The 19,709-nt window shown below is 41.6% G+C and overlaps 1 long non-coding RNA gene across 2 annotated transcripts in view; it reads left to right on the top strand.

Moving 5' to 3' along the window:
- The window catches only part of LOC121933004, a 152,843-nt gene that overhangs the window by 118,140 nt on the left and 14,994 nt on the right, over nt 1-19,709 (top strand). For both annotated transcript variants that reach the window (XR_006104443.1, XR_006104442.1), the window contains exon 4: nt 2,129-2,498. This is a non-coding gene — a long non-coding RNA (uncharacterized LOC121933004). The remainder of the gene's footprint in view (nt 1-2,128; nt 2,499-19,709) is intronic.

Here is a 19,709-nt window from a genome sequence, read left to right as displayed (position 1 = left end):
TATGTGCCTTTTTTCAAAGGGGAAAAATGCTCTTCAAAGATAGGTGTTCTTTTTAAAAATTGGGCTAGTACTGGGGGCAATGAGTATAGCTTCTTGTGAGTTTAGGAGAGGTAGTATAGTCCCCTAATGCCCAGAGATTGCCTTCCAAAGGCTCTCAGATAGCTGGTTTCTTCCTCAGATCTTAGTATATCCACAGGTTGCAGTAGAAGAGTTGCTTCAGATGTTCATGAAAGGATGGAGCAGAAAGATGTCATGATCTGATCCATTGAGACCATGACTTTTCTCCTCCGTCCAGCACTGTTAGGATGCGGGTTGAAAACATGGGTTTGACAATTGTAGGTGGACAGACCTAAGACTTAATTGTACCCGTTTCATTTTTAGGGCTCCAAGATCCATTTGTTAAAGGCAGGTATAAAATTGTTGCTGGTAGGCAGAAGGCAGACTCAGTTAAATACTATACCTGTATGTATAGTCTGTCTGTAGTATATTAAAATACAAACCTATCTTTGAGTTACCATAAATCAGAGATTCTAATAAAACTCTCAAAATGTCAAGAGTATCGCACCGCCTCTTCTGAATTTGGGTCAAATTCGGTAGTTAGGCTGATTTTATCGCATGGCCTTTCCTGTCAAAACGGCTTCCCGTTGCCTCCAGGGCTGAATTTGGGCCCCGTAAGTTCTTTGATGGCCAGTTTTTCCAAATGGGAAGCTTCCGATTTGGAAAAAATGCCATTGAAGTGACTTATGGGGCCCAAATTCAGCCTTGGAGGCAACAGGAAGCTCTTCTGACAGAAAAGGCTGTGCAACAAAATCAGCCTAGCTTCCAAACTGGAGCCAAATTTGGAAGAGGTAAGTCAGACACCGGAAGCGGTGCTTATCAGACCAATTGATTCTCATATTCTATAGGTGATGGGTAATGATGCTAAGAGAAGTAAATAGCATAGTCCTCCATGACTTGGTGTCCTCCATTATGTGTTACATAATGTTCCTCCATCATCAGAAACAGCATGGCAGCAGTTGGAGGGCACCCGGTTGAGGAAGGTTAGATAGTCCAAAAGCATCCATGACAGATCTATAGACCCCTGTTTTAATTTTACTCGTGGTTGTTAAAACTACTGGAAGTCTGGAAACCTGTTGTCTGTTACTGTAAATCACTCTGAGGTTTACTGTGTTATACTAGAATGATGAATGATAATATCAGCATATTTTCCAGACCACTCAGAAGCTGAGTCACTGGCTGACTTTCAAAAGTTTTAATTTGTACACTACTGGCTTTACTGCTCCTCTTCATTGCAATAGTTTGAATTGGCTTTGTGATCCAGGAAGTTCAAGAGTGGTAGGTGAGATACCTGAATCCGAATGAATCCAGGAAGGCAGGTAGCAGAGGTTAATTCGCACACAATTAGTGAGTTGCAAATGGCTAGAAACAAGTGCCAATTATCCTGGTAGCAGATGTGTTCACACTTCAGCTTATAGGTGGTGGCAGACTTGCCGTCTCAAGGGTGGGACCAAGTGCTTATTTATTCAAGGATGAACAAGATGTTGGCCTTGTTCTGGCCAAGCTGCATATTTGGGCGATAACCAAAGGGAAACCAACCTGGAATGAAGCAGGGCATAAAGGCCAGCTCTCCAAGTGATAGAGAGGAGGTCTCAAATCAAACAGAATTGGAGAGGTCAGCATTTGGGAATGCTCCTGGAGCTAACCTGAAATTTCTCTATCAAATAACTGAGGCTGAGAACTTCTGTTGGCAGTCAGGGACTGTGGACAGCCAAAATAGATTTCTCTGTCTGTTCTTTAACCAGGTAGGGGCCTTTTTTTCATGTTACTTCCACATCGCCATAATGTAGATATTCCAGAGAGCCATGTAAAGGCGAAGGAAAATGACCCCGCGTTTGCTGCCCTTGTATACAACTGGTGAGGTGTTTTGGCTCTGCCAGCTGGTCTTGGCTGCACCTAGGCCCCCAAAGCTGAGTCCCATGCACTGTGTACAGTGCAAGAGACTACAATGACCTATCCGTTCCCAGGGATTATCTCTGTGTTTTTTGTCTTCCTGCATGTAACCATGGCATTATGCCCATGCACTGTACTATGTGAGTAATGACGCTCTGCCTTATTGTCTCCCGCACAGAGGCTGTGCGACATTCTGCTGCCGAGATAAGAAACTCCCAATTCGGCATGAGCAGCAACAGCAACGAAGACGGAGGGCCACGGAGGGCATCTTGGGTTTAATTCCCTTGCCCTAGTTGTTCCTCCGTGTGCTCCTCTCCCCTCCTTCAAAGCTCACCGGTGCCATGTGGTGCCCTCAAAGAACAAGCACGGAAGGTGGAGGCACTGTGTGTGAGGGAGACTGAGAGAAAGAGAAAGAGGGAGTGACAGAAGGGCATCCTTTCCCTGGCAAGACCCTCTCCGCTACTCCAGGCCACCCTGCTTCCTCGATGTCAGGAAGCCATTTTGATGGAGCCAAACGCCGTTTTGTAAGATGGCCGCATTGACATGAGGTAGGTTGCACAGCTGCTGAATCGTTCCCATGCCACCTCCTCCAAGTCTGCCCTCGCCTCCCGTTTTGATCTCGCTAATTAATTACCCATGAAAGCAGAACAATAGGCCAAGCTGGCACACCCGAGCTCTGTCTGTGGCACCACCTCCTTCAGGCAGAAAATCCATGCCCGTTCCATGCTGTGATTGAAACTAACCTACCCTGCTTATCCTTCCTTGTGTGTATGTATGTGTTCACATATATCTGCTATCCATTTTGAGATCCAAATTGGGGACTAGAGAGAAAGAGAGCAAGCGAGTAGGGGGAGGAGTTGGTAGGTATGATGGAGTGGGGAAGAAAGAAAGAAAGAAAGAAAGAAAGAAAGAAAGAAAGGCTCGTATTTGCCTGCATGCAGAAATAAATAAATAAACCCTTAATGATATTTAAATGAAGGAGGACAGTGGGAGTGACACACACAGTACATCCATCAGGGACTTGATACACAGACCTTACAGTCTTTGGCAGGATAAACTAGCATTACTGTTACTACAGAGTGCTTTCTTTTCATTTTGTAGGGGAGAAGCTGAAATATTTATCACTCTCCTCTGCCAATTATACACATAACTAATACACACAATCTCAATATTAAATTATCATACATGCTAAATTATTCACAGAACGGTATGAATAATACAGAAATCCACCTGTTCCTTTGTTTAGGCTTTCATCACTGCCTTGTCTACTAACATTTATGTTTATATAGCTTGTCACCTTCAGTCCGCCTTTCAGCATATGAAAGACTCAAGGCGATCAGGTACTAAGGAAATACCCCCGTAGAGGACCATCAAATCAGAACAATAGTACGAAATGCAGTGTGAATTAAAATCTCATGCTGCTTCAAATGCTTTTCCATTTCATTTTTTTTAAAGCAAGGATCGGTATTAAAAGATATGCAACGGATAAATTTCTTTTTCCCAAAGAGGGTGAATTCTGATACTCCCTTGATACCAAAGGACATTTTACACTATTTATTCATTGGTATGTTTTTATCACAGTTATTCTAGAAAAGACACAGGCGAGAAGCCCATTCCCTTTCTGACTATATTGAAGTATACTGTACATGCCAGTAAATCTAATTTAGGGGAATTATGGCTTTATGATGAATGTTGTATTTCCACCATTTTTTCAGCTTCCTTCTACTGTATATGTGTCTATTCAAACTAACTGAGCGGAGTGTGTAGGGGACTTACTCCTTAGTGATTGGGAATAGTAGGGTACCCATAAAAAATCTTTGGTGCATATAAAATGAAATGTCTAGCTTGTAGCTGCTTCTTGGATTCATTTTCTTTTCCCAGAATGCCCCCATGCTAACTTGAGTTTAGATTTTATGAGCATTGAGCAAATTGTCATTTCATATCACCGGTTCCCCTTTCTAGCCACACCTATGACAGCAGCCATTTTGTGAGATGGCAACTCTCCTCGTGGCAGCCATTTTGCAATAGTGCCCGTAACATCTCAAAATGCCCACCAGTCCAAAAGGGTTTCAGGACCCCAAAGGTGTAGAACTGTAACCTCAAAAATATTGCACAGATCTGTCTGTCTTAAGGTGGAGGGGGGGATATAGTCTTAGGTAGGTCTTCATTTTATAAGGGTATTTTTTGTTATTTTATAGCAATATTTTCCCTTTTAGCTTTCCTTAAAAAGAGGCTGAAGTGCCAGGGCACATGTTCTTGTTGGGCATTTCTGAGCATTCCTCAGCCATAGAAGAAAGCCCTGCATTAAATTCTGCTCTGGTAGTATTATGAACTTTGCTAGCTTGGCAGAATATTTAAGAAGCCCAAATAAAAGGTAAACATTGCATGGCTTAAATGGTTGACTTCATTTTGAGTGTCCAGCATGTCGACACATGGGATGCCCACTCTATATTAATGAGGGAACTATGACATTCCTAGGAGTATTCTTCCCCCTCTCTATTAATTGCTTCAATTATTTCAAAGGTTTATGCTGGTGATCGAACCTGGGGCATTGTGCATATCAGAAAATAAAGTGAGCTGTGGCTGATTCTGAGAATGCATGCCCTCTTTCCCCTGGTGCAAGGGCATACAGTATTTAGGAATTGAAATCAGGTTCTCTTTCATCCAAAGGGAAAGTATGCAATTATTCTTGGGGGTGGGTAGATTGGTTGGTCAGAAGTTCTCAGATTTCTGTTTATGGCCTCCAGAATTCAAAATTCTTGGCTGCAGAAATGGAAAATGCCAGTCCTGGAAGCCTTGAGGAACAGTGACTTTTCCAAGACACAGGCCTGCAAAGGGAGCTCATAGAAAAGTCAGAGGTGGACTTTCATCCATTTCTGGGCAGCTGATGTGACCTTAATAGGGATTGGTACAAAAATCCACAAAATCAGCCCATCCTAGTACATTAGACTAACAAGTTGGGTACAATTCTAACCAAAACTGTTGTCAAGCTCTTGATTTGTTACACAGACCTGGCCAAATCAACTCAAAAGTGTTCCTGCCTATCCAAATGGGATGTACTTCCAAGTAATCATATGCCACATTTTAAAATCATTAAAATGTTTGAGCCTCCCTTTAACTGTTTCACCTCTTTTTCCAATAGCACACACAGATGATGTTGCCCATTGTCCCTTCTTCTTCTTTGTCTTGAATGTAGAGTGAAGTGTAGACAAGGTGTAGACAAGGTGTAGAAAGGAAGGGAAGAAATAGAAAGGAAATAGGTGGGGAGATTTAAGGCACATGAAACAGCTGCTTTGGATTCTATATTGGGAGAAAGGCAGGATATAAATCAAAGGACAGAAATGCCCCTTAGTGAAACCAAGATCAGGATTCTTCACAGGTGTCCAGATTTTTCTTTAAGTATGCATAGTACTGTATGTTGTTCTGTTTTGGAGACCTAACATTGACATGCCTGTTTCCTGTTCATTCTATCATGTCAATGATAGAAATTGAATTTTCCAACTTTCCTTCCATCTATCATATAATCAGGATGAGATTCACTTCCAGTAGTGCTTGAAGGGCCAACACATGCTTTTTAAACATAAGCCAGAAGAATCAGAACTGGAAGTTACTGTGTACAAATTTCTGGTTATTCACAATTTATTTCTGCAAAAACTGAGGAATAACTACGTTCCTTTATGGTTGTAATGCAAAGAAGAATAATGTCACTCCTTCCATGGTATAACTTTACTTGCTGTTAATTATTTTTATATTTACCAAGGATGTGGCCCCTGAATCTCTGCCAAGTTTCTTCTTCATTTCACAGAGAATCTGCTAAACTCTACTGAACTCTAATTTTCAGTTTCAGTTTTATATCCAGTGTGATACAGTCAGCCCTCCATATCCATAGATGCCGCATCCACAGACTCAACCATCCGCAGTTTGAAAACATTTTTTTAAACCCCCAAAAGCAAACTGTGATTTTATATAAGGGACACCATTTCACTATGCCATGGTATTTAATGGGACTTGAGCATCCATGGATTTTGGTATCCATAGAGTTTCTGGAACCAAACCCCAGCAGATGCCAAGGGTCCACTGTACAGTCAGCCCTCTGTATCCATGTATTTTTTATCCATGAATTCAAGCATCCACGGCTTGAAAAAATCATATATATATATATATATTCTAAAAATCAAACCTTGATTTTGCCATTTTATAGAAGGGACACCATTTTACTGTGCTGTTGCATTTAATGGCACTAGAGCATCCACAGATGTTGGTATCCAAAAGGGGGTCCTGGAACCAAACTCCAGTGGATACCAAGGGCCCACCGTATTTGTTCTGTGATCTGCTGGAGACCTGGGGCTATGGGTTGGCTATATTAATACAGTAAATAAATATAATACAAATTGTGGTTTTTTAAAATGCATTTAAATATGTCCCTGATAGTTTTAAATAGACCTGGCAGGGTGACAGGGTTGGTAATTGGTTCTAGTGGCTACATTAATTTCACATTGCTCTTACGTGACTTCTTACCAATTCATCTGCGTTTGTGGTGATGCACTCCAGCACTGTATAAATCTCTTGCAGTCTCTCTCAAACCCACCCCAACCCCCTGCAACCCCGTCTCTAATTTTCTGTCCATCTCTGCCCTCCCATCTGTTTCTTGAGGTGTGCCGTGGCCTGAAATTCGTGTTAACAGTGTTTTCAGTGGCAGCCGAGGGGGATGGGTGGGGAGTGGGGAATTTGTCTGGCCAGTATTGTAATAAACATGCCAATGGGGGAGGCTTTGTGCTGGCAGCTCAGAGTGACCAGATGGTGGTTCAGCTTTTTGAAATCCTTGTCTCGGGAATCCTCCCCCTCGTGAAAATTGCCAAACTCCTCGGTGCGATGAGTCTTCATGATCCTGCCTAATCTCTCTTGGATTGGATAAAAATATACGCTTCCAAGCAGAAACTGATGCAGCCTCCCTTGTGCCCAAACCTGAAACACAAGGGCTCAGCTCTATAAGTCAGGCAGGGGTTGTGGATAGAAATTCAGTCGTTGCAGCATAGTGCTTGCACATAAGGGAGACACACTACTTGGGAACATGTAGCGAATAGACTGGGGAAATGCAGGATGTCAATGGAAGTCAGCTAGCAGACTGGTTTCAGGGGAAGGGGTTCCAACTCTCTCATCTACCTTGCAAGGTTGTTGTGAGGACAAAATAGGGGATAACAGTCCTGAGCTTTTTGGGGAGAAGAAAGTGGAATATAGAACTAACAGAGAGGTGTAATGTGCAAATATGAAATATGGCGCAATTACTCTTTGTGCATTTGAAAATTCAAGGTTAACAAAATGTCTGTGGGTTTTTGGAATACTGCATTAGAATTTCCAAAGAGGCACTGATATCGGTCTGTTGTAGCAAGAAGAAAGACTTATGGTATTTTTACAGTGAAAATAATGGCATACATTTCATGGACTTGCCCAGCCATCTCCCATCTGGTGCCCTTCAAATGTGTCAGGCCACAATTCCTGGCTTAAGCATCCAGCATGACCAATAGCCTTGTTGGCTGGGGTTGATGGGAACTGTACATCATGTCGGGGCAAGCTAGACTGGGGTCTCCATCATCAAGGAACATTAAGAACTACCCTAATTCGACAGGCAGATTGCAGAGGAGGCAAAACATAAGCAGTGCGATTATAGGGAAATGAAATGAGACACTGATACATACATGTTGTCTTTCTATCTATTGCTGCTTGAGTTTCTCCTTGCCAAGCATGTGAGTCTAGAGTTTCTGCATTTTATGATGAGATTGTGACAAATTCCTAGCTGCAAATAAAAAGGAAATAATAAGTTTAATTTCTGCCTTTCTCTCTTGGTGTGATTTGTGTTTGCCAGACGGAACCTGCATCTCTTCATGTGTTGGTCTCTGAGGTGGTGGTGTATAGTGGTTTGATGTGCATTCATATGCACACTTCCCTAGGAGCAGCCACCATTTAACTCAAGGAGCCTTGCTTAGGATTTCACTATAAGAGTATGATTGTAATAATTCCATATGCAATCCTCCATATCAGCCCCAGGCAAAGCCTCAGTCATGTTTACAACAGTCCTGCAAGGTAGAACGGGTCGTAGAGATATGTGTCTACATATGCAGAGGTTTCCTTAAGGCCACCTAATGAGCTTTCTGGCTAAGGTGACATTTGGAATTGGTAGAGCTTGCACTTTTGGTTGCTATGCTACAGCAATCTCTGTGGATTAAAATGTTGTGGGTGGGTTTTTATTTTATTTTATTAATGGATGTGGGAAAGAGTCAGGATTTATTTGTACCCAGCCACCCATTGTCTCTCACAGAGGTTTCTCATAGGTAAGCAGTGGGCATGTTTCTTAGATTCGTATTTAAAAACGAAGAAGAGGGCCTTCAGTGCTGAAGCATGTGAACTAAAGGCACTATTCTCTTTCCTTTTTAAAATACTGTCAGGGTGCATCATGCTTTACAAAGCACAATATGCCAAAGACTATTCTTCCCCTAAAGTGCATATGATCCAAATTGTGGCGAATAACTTAGCAGGTCTTGGGGACGATTTTTGGCCTTGGCTTCCACCAAAGGCAACATGAAATACCAAAAAATAGAGAGTGCAGGTGGAGTTTTGGGGGTGGAAAGCCAACAACCCACACCAGGTATTTTATGCTTACTCCTGTAAGCATCCAGGAAAGAAAACTGTTATTGATTGATTGATTGATTGATTGTAAGGGGGGGAAAGCAGTTGGAAGTTGGCTATATGCCCCTTAGGCCGCATTTCGTCCATCCTGATCTAAACAGAAAGGAATAGACAAAGAAAACAAAGGTAAATAGCAGCAACAGGAGTGGTTGAAATTTTCATTTGGTTAATTCTTAGCTAAGAAGTTGGCAATGACTATGTATATCTGGAGGGTGGGATGGGATTTGAGATAAAAACAATATGGATAAAATGCAGCCTAATGAATTTGGAAGAGAGGAAGACCGATATGCAGAGCGCCTTGACTTCTTAACTCTTAAAAGTCTGGTTTTGAATTCCATGTTTGTGGTTGTGTGTCAGAGTTGCCACCTAGGCTTTTCTGAGTCTCTCCATTTTTATTAGCTACATAGCAGGCAGGGACAATCTGTGGTTGTCTGTACTGGAGAATAGCTGTATCTCTTGGATTTGTGTAGTGCAGACGGTTGACTGTTTCGTTTGGCTGGTTTTTGATAAACTATTTACAAAATTTGCAAATTTCTTCAGAAATTTTGAGGGAAGCTGGTTAAGGGCAAACCATGCACATGCGGTGGAAAGCAAAACAGACAAGACTTGTCCAGCTCTCGCCAGCCAATGCAGTTATGCCTTTAAGCCCAATTGGAGATGCAGACTATGTTCTGTGGGACCATAATGTGTCTCTTTAAAAGAAGGACATCTGGCTTCCCTAGGTCAGGGCTTACCATGGCTTTGTCTGCCTAACTAAGAAGGTGAAAGTGAACTAAATTGGACAATATTCTGTTCCCGCGCAGCTAGGCGAGAGCACGGGCTGGCTTCTTGCCAACAGCAGCTTTCACAGCCTTTTGTTGTCTGATGTTTCTAGCGCATGCCTGGCAATCCATTATTTAGGATTTAGGTTACAGGCACTGTGTGTATGTGTATGTGTGTGTGTGTGTGCATGCATTGCGTTTCCTTGTTTTCATTTTTTTTCCGTTTAAAGGAGAAAGGTTTTCTTTTTTGCTTTGAAATAGTGCCGACATGGATTTTCTTGGGGTGCTCCGGTGCATGCCCAGGGACGTGCTGTGGCTGACCATGCATATGACAAGGGTGGAATGAGAGGTCTGAGCGCAAAGGCTTAGGCACGTGTGGAAGGACCTACATCAGAGAGGTGCCAAGGTACAAATGGCTGGAGATGAGCATGGTCATCCCTTGCACTAGCCTTTGCCAAGCAGCCAGATCTGTTGGTAGTGTGTGTCTTAATGCACCAGCCCTAACTTGCATAGCCAACTAGTGGAAGCTGGTAGTGAATCAAAAACGGCTTTGGAGAGAGCTGTATGCAGCCTATGAGATTGTAAAGAAACAATTCATGGAGGGAAGATCTGTCAACAGTCTATGTTCACTGTCTCAGTTGAATTACTCAAAGAGGATTTAACCTGTGGCTTCTCAGGCTTCCCTTTTCTTGCTGCTGGCGACATATTTCTGTCAGGAACTCACAGATTTCTAAAAGTGTCAGGAGTGATCTGTAGTTAAACAGGAAGAGAGCAGCATGCAGTTAGGGAAAGCAAGATGACTTGATGGCAAGAAAACAAGAGATCTGATGATTGGCGATCTGATGACAAGAGACTTGCCAGAAATAACTCCTTTTGAATGTGTATTTGGGGGCAAGTAAACGCTGAATGCATTGTTTGTATTCCACACCTACAGAAAAGACCAGATCAAGTGAAGACTGTGTAAGAGGCTGGCTAAAACTCTTGTTTTTGAGAAACCCATCTTGACATGGGTTTGGTGGTCATGAGAAGTTCTGCCTTTTCTTTATCCTCTTTAGCATTTCGCCATCTTCCATACACAGCACCTCTCCACTTCCTTGTTCTTCCTTTTGCTATGGGCCTCTTAAATCTTAGCTCAGTTGAAAGTTCTTTAGACATCCATCCTAGTTTCTTTAGACACCTCCCATTCTTTCTCCTCATTCGAATTGTTCGAAATTATGCCTTCAATATTTCACTTTTAAGGAACTTCCATCTGTCATGAACTCCCTCCTCATTTAGTATTCCTGACCATGGGATCACCCACAGTAATTCCCTAGGTTTGCAGAAATCAACTGTCTTAAATTCTTGAATGCATGACTGACTATGCTTGGCTTCCTCTTTCGGCTGTATAACAAGGTTTTGAAAGATAGCCTGGATGGCTGTATGTTGGGAGTGCCTAGATTGTGTGCCCCAACAGGGCTACTCACATCCTCTGGCAAGAACACAAACATACCACAGCTGTTGCATATGACAGCAGCAAGTCCCACACAATTCATATTCAGTAGTCCTAAGTAGGCACTGAAATAGAATGATAGTATCATAGAACTGGAAGAGACCACAAGGGCCATCCAGTCCAACTCTCCTGCCATGCAGGAATTCACAGGGGATTATCAGACGGGGGACGAAATGTCCTTGTCCCATCCTTTTCCCATCCTCATAGCATGATTGTGAGAAGATTTTCATACAATGCCACACTTATCCAGACAACATCCCATCCAGAAACCACGATTGACCACGATCGCACAAAAGACTTTCAAATGACGTCACACAGATCCTGTCACTGTCCCATCGTTGAAGCAGCATTGCCCAGCATTTTGCATTAACAGGAGTTTGCGTTAATGCAATGCCGCTTCAATGATGGGATAATAGCGCTGCGATCTGAAAGCCTTTTGCAGTCTGTGGCGAGATAAGGATGGCCATATTTTGATTGATCAAGCTGGATGTTTGCTGGGATTTTTGCAAAGTGACCTGACATTAGCTGAATCAAATGAAAATAAGTATTCATTTTATATGAAGTGTTTATACCCTTCTCTTTGACATAAAAGGTTCCCAGAAGCAGCTTATAAATAGTTAAAACGAAAGTACAAGAAAACAGTACTTTTATGTTCTTTGAGTAAAAGTTCATACCCTTAAATTTCTTAAACGCAGAGGCTACATCTGAACTATGTCTTAATTTTTGAAAGAGCATGAAGCCCATGTTGATGAATTTAACACTGCACCGGATTACAGGAATGCTAGTAAACAAGGAGAATAGATTGTGGAGGCCTGAAGATGGCTTACTCACTGCTCTGGCTTATCTGCGAGGAAGCCTCTTACAAAAGAATTAACCATTTATCTGCTCCGAGACAGGAAAAATTTGCAACAAACTTGAAGATGAAGACGCAGATTATTTCTTTTCTTATTCTGTCTGCTTAGTCTTTTTGTCTGGTGACTAGATAATATGGGGATCTACTGCAAAAAAAAGAAGAAGAAGAAGAAAAGAAACTGAAAAAGAAGTCATAGTAGATTAAATACTAATTTGTTATTTTGGTATTTGCAGATACCGCTAAGAGTGCCTGCTAAATAATGGTGGATGTAATCTGTTTATTATTTGCGTGAACATTTAATTAGGTTAGACAGGATCTGTAAATATGGTAAATATGGTTTTGTACTATGTACACATAAACACGTGCGTACACTCCCACCTATTCATGCTGCGGCACATATATTTAGTGGGATGTGTATGCTGGCATGTCCATCATCATTTTCAGATGCTTCCATTTCACACCTCCCTTTTGTAGACATATGCTTTGTTTGCTTGCTTTCTCCCCCCTAACTACCTGAATCTGCTGAAAATTGATCTCTGTATTTAATAATCAAAAGAAAATACTCAGCCCAAACACTGTTTTATGTTGTGAACCCTGAATGATTCCCTAATGATTATATTTTCCAGCTGCTTTCTAGGGAACACAGTGATATAAATTATAATGGATTCCAGAAAGAGATCAGTATTAGAATATAGGAAGCTGCTTTGTATCATGCCAGGGTATATGTCAATATTGCACAACGTTGTCCATTCTGACTAATAACCGCTCTCCTGGATCTTAGACAAAGATCTGTCACATCATCTTGTACCTGATGCTTTTAATTGGAGGGTCCAGGGATTGAACTGGGCACTTCTGTATGCCAAGCATTTGCTTTACCACTGAGCTAATTCCTTCTCCAAATGGCTAACAATAAGCATTCCCTAACAAACCCGTTTCCTCGCCACTGCAAACCTTCCTCCTGCAACGTGTTCAGCCATAGGGGTATATGCTGTGTGTTCAGCTGCAAGAATATAAACATTACCCAGTGTTATCTTTCATATCCATATTGTCTGTAGATAATGGGAATTGTGGTCTAGCATACCTGGAGTTGGAAGACTGGCATGAGTGTTTGCATCAAATAGACGAAATTTGCATTTCAAATAGATGCGCCCATTTGGATGCAGTGAATTCATAAGCGTCACATGCCTGAATCAGTCACAATCAGGGATACCCCCCACCATTTTTCTTGTTACCGTTAACATTTGCATGTTCAAATGAAATGCCTGCATTCCCCTTACAGTTGGCCTGAATAAATAGTGCCCAAGCACATTTGACATGACAATAATGGGTGCATGTATTGTGCAAAACGGGGTGCAGTTTTCATTGTGTAATCTTTGGAATCTTTGCCTCTCAAAAGCATTGCTGAACATGGCAAAACCCCGTTGCAGTAAATTGCCGGTCCAGTTTCATATGCAAAATAAATATCCAGTTGTTATAGGTTAAAACAGCACCTTGCAGACATGCAAAATGAAATATACGATTGACAAGACCTTTAAATAATTTGCATACTAGAATATTTCTTTGCAGCCAAAAAAATGGTGCTGTGTGTTGGCCTTTGTTTTCTGACCAATTGAGCCATTGTGGTGCAGTGGTTAGAAAAGTGTCATACTTGAAGCATTCAGGTTCTAGTCAGCCATGAAATTCATTTGGTGACATTGGTCCAGTCATTGCCTTTCATATGAACCCACTTCACAGGCTCACTGCTGTAAGAATAAAGTGGCAGAAGAAAGCAAGACCCACTTTTGCTTTCAGAAAATTTTTTAGCGTATGTCTCCCACTCCAAACACTTGAAAATTGGCATAAAGGAAAATGGCAAGATTTGGTTTGTGAGGCTGGGAACTATCCAAAATAGGTACAATAGGTGGCTTAGTTGTAAATACTTATTCAGTTCATGGCAGGCAGCACTATAATGTTCTTATATAACTCTATTTTGTTTAGACTTGGCCAAAGTGAATCTTAAAACAACATACTATAGTGTCTTGATGAGAGTCACATGTCGTTTTAGGACCTGAAAGATGGACATGAAAAGTGAGATAAGCAAGACCTTGGGGAAATTATTTATTTGTTTTTATTATGCTAGGTCTCTGAATCCCCCACTAAAACAGTTATGATCATAGGTGATTCTGGAAATTATAATCCAAAAAGTATCTTATTCCAAGGCTTTACTTGGGTTTTTGTTGTTGTTGTTGTTTGTGGTAGCATAGGAGCAAGCCATAATGCACAGTCTTTGGTATATTGCAGACTTGCCCACTGTTTTCTTTTGGAGACCTTTTTGCCTCGCAAATGTATGCCAGGAAGAAGTACATTTGCACATGGAGAGAGACCCTGATTTTTCTACGTTCTCTTGGCCCTGATCAGCTGGGATGAGACATCCTAAAGGGATGAGATCCATGGTGATGGTTGCTGTGCATGACAGGTGTAGCTATGTTCATCATGCTGTCTGAGAGCCATCTGCTTCACATGTGCCCACTGTGGGGAAAGTAGGTGCATTTTATTCCCCCCTCCTCCCACAATTTCCCTTGGAATGAATGTATTATCTGCAAAAGGGACTCAGTAAAAAACACACAGGCAGCTCAGTGTCATTCCCTCCCCCCCAAAAGCCCAGCTCCAGTTAAGCCATCCACTGCCTTTTGCCTCCCCTACTTGTTTCTTTTGTCAGTTGCTGAATATAGAAGATCCCTCTGGCTATGTACCGTTGCTGCTCTGACTGCTTGCAAGGCCGGGTTTAAGCAAATGTTAGTTTAGCTGTGGAATGTCAGATAGGCTGGGCCTAGAACTCCTTTGGCTAGTCTCTCCCTGAGCTGCTGCAAATGGTGAACCTCTCTCCCTACCATTTATTCTAAAGTCCTCCTTTCCTTTTTTTTGCTTCCTTCTCCCAATTAGAATTACCCGTTTTCTTACCAAACCTTGCTTTTTCTTTTCTTTTCTTGCATTTCCCTTCCTCTATAGATCATACCTGAAATCCCCTTGGAAGCCAAGATGATACAGTTGAGACTGCCATATTTTGGTCACATCATGAGAAGGAATGACATTTGGAAAAGACAATAATGCTAGGAAAAGTGGAGGAGTGTAGAAAGAGAGGAAGACCACATGCTAGATGGATAGATTCTATTAAGGAGGTCACAGGTTTAAATTTATAGAACCTAAGCAGAGCAGTGGGAAATAGGGAATCTTGGAGATGCCTCATCCATAAGTTGGGATTGACTCAAGGGCAATTAGTAACAATAACAATCCTAATAACTTCGTAATATCTTCATTTGAGCCACAGACTCTTCCCTAGTTTGTCTTTTCAAATGTCTCTAGTTCAAAAGTAGTGGCTCTAAGAAGGCTGATTTGGAGGTCAGGAGAAACAATTCTGAAAACCAGCAAGACTAGCCTATTAGAGGGCATTAGCTTTTGTTTGTGGTTGTGTGCCTTCAAGTTGTTTCCAACTTGAGGTGTCCCTAAGGTGAACTGACCATTGGGTTTTCTTGACAAGATTTGTTCAGAGCAGCTTGCTGTTGCCTTCCTGTGTTGCTAAGAGGGTTCCATGGCTGCACAAAGATTCAAACTTGGATCTCCTGGATTCTGAATCTAGCACTCAGCATCCCATCATGCTGGTCCTCTTTCGCTCTTATGGTCTCATTAAGCAATGCCTGGCTTTCACATTGACAATGATGCTGTTTATTGCTTTAAAAAAAAACACAAATAAACTATGTGGGTGGGAGTTTGAGATATCATCTTGGATCTTTTGCCTTAAGTGGTTAAGGAGCCTCTGGCATGTGACCTGAGCTTACATAATTCTTTGGACCATGGTTGAACCTGACATCTTGCCTTCGGTTGTGGCCCAGTAGGGCCTGCTCACACCTTACCGTTCTCTGCAAGTCTGAATTTGCACATGCCTCTTCCAAGTGGCCCTGTGCATAATAATCGTCTCCTCTTGGGTCTCTGTCCCCAACTGCTCTCCATTCAAGCTGTCTAGGGAGATCTGGGGCAGCTGCAAGAAATGTGTGATAGTAAACATTTTTTTAAAGTTCACATTTTCATCTCTTTTCCCTTCTCTCCCGTCCCCCGCCCTGCTTCCACCACCCTAACGCCAGCTTGCCTTTACCTCCCCTCTTCTCCCTTTTGCTTTTCTCTGTGGCACGGACAATGAGACCATTGTCAAGGGCCGATCTGAAAGGGGGGGGGGGCAATGTTCCCAGCATTGTAGCAAGGGCTGGGAAAAATACAACTCTTATGGGCCAGCCAGGGAAGACCAGACCAGACTGAGACAGATGCCTAAATTAGTAACAAAGCCTTTTCAACGTTCCCCACCACCATCCTAGTCTTTATGCTCTCTGCCTATCTAAACAAGGGCAGCCTTGTGTGTGTGTATATATATATATTGGGTGTGTGTGCATGCGCGCATGTGTGTGTGTGTGGCTGGACAGCAGCTTGCGTGTCTCCCCATGTTAATTAGTTTTGCATGCATGTCTGATAAGGTGCCAATGAATATGTTTGTCCTCTGTTCACTGGCAAAAGCTGTTTTAATGGTGAGGGAGGATGAAGGGTTGGCGATGGTGTTACGGGGGTGGGAAGGCTTTGGAGGGTGTTTATAGTGTGTGTGTGCTGAATGCAGCTTTGGATAATTGAGCTACAAAAAGAGGAGATCTGGGGGTGAAAGCAACTCCCCCAAGTGCGCCTGTGTGCAAGCTGGCACTTGGGAGCTATGCTTTGTAGAAATGTGATCTGATATTTTACACTGAATACCAGTGTGTTATTGGAAGGAAAGATGTAAATTGGCATCTCTTTTTGTGCACTAAGTTTTCCTGTTTTCTCATTTTCTTTTGGGAAATGGGGGAGAAATTTTCTCTCTTCCCCTTTGGCTTCCCTGCACCCCTTCGTCCAGTTCTCAATTCATTTGTAAGAATTTGCTTTACAGTCTTGGGCAATTCCTCATACAAACCTGCAGATTTAAACCCCCCAAAAAGGGAGAAGTTGGCTATCCAAAAGAGTCAAGAAAAAGAACAAATAAAATTGTAGTAAGGAGGTAGTAAACAGCATGTTGGTGTCAGATAAGGGAGAAGAAACACGAGAATAGCCACCAAGGTGGGTGCGAGGTGCATGCAGAATGGATATTTCATGCATGGAATTTCACTAATTGGGAAAGAAAATCAGAGCAGCTTGAAGCAGCTGAATATAGTGTACTTAGCCATCATGATCTTTTTCATTTTATGACCCCAAGAGACCTGTGAGGTGCCATAGGCTGGTTTACATATTGATTGTTACAGCCACATCTCCACTACCAGCCCACATCTCACCTGAAATCTGGGAGGCACATGGGCCTTTTTCATGCCGTTTTTGTGAGTGGCTTGTCAAGCACTGCAGACAGACAAAGCAACCGCCAAGCAGTGACAGTGCTAATGCTCAAAAATGTAATGAACTTTGGATATATATTAAAACTATGCTGGCATTTAAGAGATAGCGCAGAATCACAAGATGCTCCTGCACAGTGTATTCACAGACTAGTGCAGGGCTGCAGTGACTAACAATGCAATCCTGTACATCTGCCCAATGTTTGTTCCATTTGAGCTGAATGTAGAATTGGCTGCTCAGTCTCAACCACATACTAGTGATATAACCTTAAAGAAAGCTATGTTCTTTTCTAGACATTGTTTGATATGAGCTGTGTACCATAAAAATAGGAAATATTTGGGTCTCCAGATTTTGGACTTCACCTCCAAGAAACAATGGGGTTGGAATGGCCAGTTTTAAAGGATCATAGAGATTGTAGTCTGCAACATTTTATTGCAAGTCTCACTCTCAAAATCTATTGGCTAGATTAGCTGAACTGGAAACTCAATGAATAGGGACTGCATACATCTGAATACCAAAATGGAAGGAACAGGCATTATCTTCTTCATATCATGCTAGTTTGTGAGCTTCCTTATCTTTCTGGCCTCCTTGAAAACACAGTGCTCTATTAGATGGACTTTTTATCTGATCCTGCAAGGATCTTGTGCAATAGCTGAGAGAGATCCCAGGTTTCCCCAGCAGAATCTTGTCATATTTGCAAAATTCACAAGCAGGTTGTCAAACATAACTTTCCCCCCATTGCATTTATTATTATTATTATTATTAGCTGTGTATATGTTATACAAACAGCACAACACTCTCAATTCATTGTGTTATCACCCAAGGAGTTTTGTGTCAACATAATGATATGTAAATTATCACTTCTCTGTATTAAATTTCTGATTATCTGAGCATTTTGGATATCCCCTGGCCATTTTGGAGAGATGAGATTGTACTTTATTGCAAAACACAGGAGCGCACAATTTCTTAATTGGCCATTTGTAAAGCTGCAATTCATATTCTTTTTGGCAACAATCCCATAGATGTTAGATTTGCCACTTGCAATGGTTAATTCACAATTCATTACTTCAGTATTCATTATTTTCACATTTAAAGAGATGGTGTGTGCTGGCCTTAGAGTCCACATTTTTGTTTTTTCCTCTCTTGTATGTGTTATATGTGCTTAAAATTATCTTTGCACCCATTTACGGGTGTCAGGCATAAGAAAGCTCTGTAGTCCAAGAGTCCATCCCAAATGCAATGTGGCTTGTTCTATACTGAAGTGTGATTTTTACTTTGGCAATTCAGATGTTTGAGAAGTATGGCTGGCCCCCCACATCCATGGATTCAACTATCCATGGCTTGAAAATATTCCAAATTCTATAAAGCAAACATTGATTTTGCTATTTTATATGAATGGAACCATTTTACGATGGTGTTGTATATAATGCGACTTGAACATCCACAGATTTTGGTATCCATAGGGAGTCCTGGAACCAAACTCCAGTGAATTCCAAGGGCCCTCTGTATTGTGTTTAAATGAAATAAGTACAAATGCCCTTCTGAATTTTTCCAGTTATCATGGTGCCTTGCAATATCTGTATTTAAGCTTTAAATTTGAGTTAAGGACTAGCACGGTACCAACACTATTGGGATCTTCTTGGTGGGTTTTTCTGTCAATGGCAAGGGGTGGCTAACATTTCCAAGGCAGCAATGAGAGGGAGATGGTGTGTGATAGGTATCACCAAAGACACTATTATCATTCCATGGTCATTGGCCAAGTTGGTTGATGCTTCTGGGAGGTGATGTTCAAAACATTTGGAAAGTCATAGTTTTCACACCGTTTACCTAACCAATGTTAGTATTTCAATGGATGTGTGGATTCCAAGACATGTGCATGAGTAGGTACAGATACATGTGTATATCTTTCAAGTAAAATAAAACTGTAGAATACCAATCCTATGATCACTACAGTTATTTAGCAAGGCAGTTTATAGTCTGCCTTTGTGTACACCTGTGTTATTTACGTCCCACTGAAGTCAATGGGACTTCCTTCGGAGGAAACATGCTTCATTTCCTTATGCTGGAGGTCCGAAATTATTTAAAATGAGAACCAACTGAATCGGTTGCAGCTTTTCTGTTGTTGTGGGAGAAAGTATATGAGAAAATTAAGGAATGTTTCATTTTTGAAATGCCTGTGACCATATCAACCTTCCTTTGCTTTGTAGAGCAGAAGTGGTTTAGGGGATAAAAATAATGCGTATTAGTCTGTCCTTTGAATTTCTTCTGTTAAATGGAGTCTGTGACAGAGGCCTCAGCACCATGGACAGAACTGTGTGGGAAATGAATAGTACAGTACTGTACATGAAAAATGTACAGCTGTCTCCTGTCATTGAATATTCTTATGTATCTTCTGGGTAATCTTGAGCAGATAGACAAGAGCAATGAATTATACTCCAAAGGTTGATGGGATGAGGACTGTACATGATTGACTTATAATCATAGATTGACTATAGAATGAAATTTGGGTGTAAATTTGCAGAGCCTGACTCTCTATCTATCTATCTATCTATCTATCTATCTATCTATCTATCTATCTATCTATCTATCTATCTAT

The sequence above is a fragment of the Sceloporus undulatus genome, chromosome 6, assembly GCF_019175285.1.
Source record: "Sceloporus undulatus isolate JIND9_A2432 ecotype Alabama chromosome 6, SceUnd_v1.1, whole genome shotgun sequence".
Lineage (NCBI taxonomy): Eukaryota > Metazoa > Chordata > Lepidosauria > Squamata > Phrynosomatidae > Sceloporus > Sceloporus undulatus.
Note: the sequence above shows the minus strand (reverse complement) of the source record. Positions and strands in the feature narration are given on the sequence as shown.